The sequence below is a fragment of the Hylaeus anthracinus genome, unplaced genomic scaffold (genome assembly GCF_026225885.1).
Source record: "Hylaeus anthracinus isolate JK02 unplaced genomic scaffold, UHH_iyHylAnth1.0_haploid 12002, whole genome shotgun sequence".
In the NCBI taxonomy this organism is placed as follows: Eukaryota; Metazoa; Arthropoda; class Insecta; order Hymenoptera; family Colletidae; genus Hylaeus; species Hylaeus anthracinus.
The window spans coordinates 17,907,304-17,911,800 of record NW_026534349.1 but is presented as its reverse complement, the minus strand read 5'-3'; the positions used below and the strand labels follow the sequence as shown (position 1 = coordinate 17,911,800).

General features: G+C 34.6%; 1 long non-coding RNA gene across 2 annotated transcripts; it reads right to left on the bottom strand.

The window, feature by feature from the left end:
* Positions 1-500: 500 nt before the first annotated feature.
* Positions 501-4,289, bottom strand: LOC128892343 (uncharacterized). Of its 2 annotated transcripts, none has more exons than XR_008461063.1 (3): positions 4,215-4,289; positions 3,044-3,617; positions 501-2,885 (listed from the first exon to the last, which is right to left on the bottom strand). It is a non-coding gene; the product is annotated as an uncharacterized LOC128892343 (long non-coding RNA). The 2 variants fall into 2 exon arrangements; XR_008461062.1 differs by having other exon boundaries at positions 3,044-3,635; positions 4,122-4,226.
* Positions 4,290-4,497: the final 208 nt, after the last annotated feature.

Genomic DNA, 4,497 nt, shown 5'->3' with positions numbered 1-4,497 from the left:
GGTCCATTTTTTGATGATACAGAATACGCTTCAATATTTGTTTCAAATATTAATATCTTTTAACGCAAGAATGGTGCCTTATTTTTTTCATAAAAGTTACTCTATATAGCTTAGTTCACAGCTGCGATACTGGGTATACATAGTTTATTTTGAATGTGCTTCATGCAAAACTGAAATTTTCAAACGACTTTAACTCACAATCAGTGAAAAAAAGAGGTACATTCATCTGGGTTCTCGGGATTGGTTTCGCTTCATAAGATAAACGAATTTCAAGGATTAGAAATTAACAAAATTAGACGGGGTAAATTTCTTAAAAGAAAATATTGCAAAATTGCAAAATTAATAAAAGTTGGTCACATGTTTTCCATGGTCGTGTAACTATTTATAGAATGATAGCACATATGTGAATAAGATTTGTAGGTTTATTTCACATATATACCTGCAATCTTTTCCAATTATTTCCTGTGAAAAATATTCGGCGGCGCTCCTATAACTATTTTAAAATATTTGAAAATTAACAAAATCACAAGGCAATATTTAAAATTTTTATTTTTTACAACTTCGTGGCTTCTCAAATAGCTTACAAATTTTATAAAATATAATACAAAATTAAATTATTCAAAACAACAATTATCACAGTTTTGTACAGCAGAAAGAGCTCTTTCGAATGCATATGAACACTTTGCCAAACAGTAAATACGTTAATGGATACGTGTTTAAATAACGTAATTAATTCTGAAAAATTTAGCGATCGCAGAGATTTATTTTACTGCTCTGTACACCAATACGAAAAGAATAATACCGTGACTTGTATACTTTCAAAATTCGTAAACATTCCGCAATATCGTTCGAATAAACATCAGACGATTACACGTAATGAGATACGTTATGCATTTAATAAAACCAGTACACGCTTAATTGGATATTATATTAATGACTGGTACGCGCGAATAAAACAAAACAATGTAAATCCTGTTAAGAGGGAAATCATTATTTATGGTTGGTATATATTTTTAAGGTTGCATCGATGCGTAAATCATAAAATGTGTACATACTACTACGTATACACAAATTACACGCGAACCTTTAAATGTTCGATCTTTATAATATTTATTAACACCGTCTACTTTAATAATTAACATCGAGATAATTTTAATATCGAGAAGCCCCTTTAAAAGCAACGAAAGATATTGAGGCGAATAAGCATTGACTTAATTATGAATTTGTCACGGAGATATAATTTCTCGATGATCTAAGTAACCGAAGTAAAAAATTGTGTCTCGTAATTATTATCAGAGGTTGTACCTCCTTCGCGAAAATGTTCCTTCATTTTAATATAAAACGTTTGAGCCACTTAATAAAATATGATTTATTCCATTCGATAAATTTTTGTAATTAATTTTGGTAAGAAACAATTAACCTACATTTTATTAACCAACTTCGAAAAGGAGTGAAAGTGTCACTCCTTAATTTTGATACCGATAAAAAGTTGAATCAAAAAGCTGTTGACGTTCGAGCATACATGTAATGTATAGTAACTACATGTTTTCGTTTTGTGTATAATTTCAACTCAGATAAATTACATATTGGCCAAAAATTAGAGGAATACATGACTTAGAAAAATTTAAATTGATGTGGTGGTTAAAAAATTTTTTTATTCTCGAGAAAATCATCGCGGCACAGCGGTTGCGAAGCTTTGCTCTACAAGATGCAAGTGGTTGCATTTCGACTAGTCAAGCCATCTCAGTGTAATCGGCGAACAAACATAACAAAAAATATACATGTCAATTGAGTAACCACCTTCTTTTCGAAGTCGGTAAAAAATGTCTTTAAGCAATTTAATAAAATAATGTTTAATTACTCAATATTGCATACATAAGTCCAATATAGTATTTCATTTGATTCAACAATTTAATTTTTTTGCCTCTTATTCGATTCAAAACGATAATCAGCAAAATCTGATTACTGAGTATTTGGACTAATACATTAAACGAAAGTAAAAAATATTGTCACGTTACACAGTGCTTCGAGTGAATGATCAAAGTGTACAAAATACTGATATCTATGGATTCTTATGGGAAATTCTACGCTGATTACGAATATACCCCATATCCTTATACTAAAAATGGAAGGAAAACGTTTTTTCTTCGAAAAACAAAATTTTTAACATAATATTCAAGTTTTTGATTCAAACACTGTTGGCAGTTAATATAAGTTTGAGTCGCTTGAATTCCAATATTGTGAATGTCATCAGTGTTTAAAAATTAAAAATTCTTATTTTTGAAAGAAAAAAAATTTTATTTTTCAAATAAAATATATTTCACAGTAAAAAACAGTAAATAAAAAATTGTTTGTATTATTTTTTTTATATAATCAAAAAAGACGTACCCAGATGCAGATAAAACCAAATGGAAATGAAAGTGCATACCCTAAGTTGCAAGAACATGTAATAGATACGAAATGTTATTAGATGTTTTTTTGTAATGCGAGTTTAAAGTTTAAAACTTCAAGAAAATTGATTTTATTGTATATACTTGTGCCTGAAAATTCCATAATTGGTGCTGGATTGTTATGAAAAGATCACTTCTTTCTTTCGATTTGCTTTCCGCGTTTTATTTTCTTGCTCAAGGGCGAGAAAAAAATTAAAACTTATAAAGTGTTTATTGCAAAAGGATTTAATTCCTACTCTTTGGCCATTGTATCGACTTAAAAATATGTAAATAATGAGATAATCATACCAGAGTGTGATCTAAAGCCCAATTATGGACTTCAAATAGTAAATAACTTGTTAAAAAATAGTTTGTTTTTTGTCCATTGGTCGATGCACTCTGACGTCGGTTTTCTTTAAAGTTGCATCGAGTATCATACTTGCGGCAGGAACATGTCTACGGACATACAAGAATATTTATCATGATATACCGCGATAACCTAACCACGGAAAGAATATTTAACGCAGAATGAAGGTATATGCATCCGTCTCCATACGTGGTAATTTAGATTCTTACATTAGTAAGAATGTCACGATAGCAATAGCAGTACATACATTGTCAGCAAAGATCCCGTCCTGTTTCCGCGAATCCTCTGGGCGCACGCCGGTCTGTTTCGCTCCGCACCGTGTACCGGTCTTCCTTCGGGTTACGCCACTGGCACTGGCTGTATCCGATATTCCAAGCACGCCAGCGAAAAACAAAACATAGGAGAATACGTTTCCCGCATATGCGTCTCGCGTGTATTCGCTGGATTCATTTTGGCTGGGACATTCCGCTGTCAGCACGGCGTTATCGCGCATCGCCGGGCAGTAAAACGTTTGGGCTGTGCGCCGATATACCATGAATTTGCAATTTACAGGAAACGTGAGTGATTCGTTTGTGCGCCCGCACGTACCGCTAGATGTGCATAACGCGCGCAGCCTCGCCATTCGGACTAACACGGTTTTTCTCGCGGTCGTCCGTGCGACCAGATTGTGCTCCCCGATGTAACAATTAGGGCCATTCGCATTTGCATTCGCATTCGCATTCGCAAATATATAAAAGCTACGTTTCTCCAGTCGTGCCAAACTACGAAGTTACGTAAATATATTTGAATGCTGTCGAATTGGCTTCCATTTACCAGTTTCTCTGGAACAGTACGGAATTCTATTCCGGGGTGAGAAACATTAAGTCTGATTGAATTTAACGAATAAATGTGTAAAATACGCGGTTAGAAAATGGTAACTCGACGGAAGATAACTTTACTAATCTTACAAGGAAAAGGCAAGCTCGTTCAATCTCAGATTTAGTTGAAACTTAGTACACTTATAGACACACTCGTTCTTTTGTTTAGCTCAATTTTTTGTTTAACGAATATATACGATTATAGACGTAGATATTCGATAATTTTTTTAGATATTCGTGTTTGAAGTTTCATTATATGGTGAAATACAAATTTACATAATGATTTCGGCAGTAAGGGTTCGAATCCACTTCTCCTGGTGTGTTATTCTTTTTTCAATTTATTTACTGCAATTAATTGGATTTCAAATGTATATGGAATGATAGTTTTCATGACGAACACGGTAGGAAACACTTGGACCAGGGAAAGTTAATTGGAAATCCCTAGTGCTGATTAAAATATAGAATTACCGCGGTTCTTGTTTAATTTTGATCTTCCCATTGAGCGTTGATCGTCTCTGCACGGGCAAAAGCGAATGGGTGTTTGAACTGAAATAAACTAACCGTCGCTTTCCTGACGACAGGCGATGCGTCACTGTGACCAATTCACAATGGTGCATTACACCCCGGAACTGGGACAATAGCTATCTCCGGGCTATATAAACGTGTACGTGGTTATTATTCGCACGCGCACACGTGTCACCGCCGAAGGCGACAAGTAGCGCCATTGGTGCTGTCTGAAACGTAACCCCGTAAACGCGAGTTTCGAGTAGCCGTTGCGGAAGTGCCGCGGCGCATGGCGCTTCACTCAATTACCGTGCCGCTTAATGTACTCGCGCAGTGATTC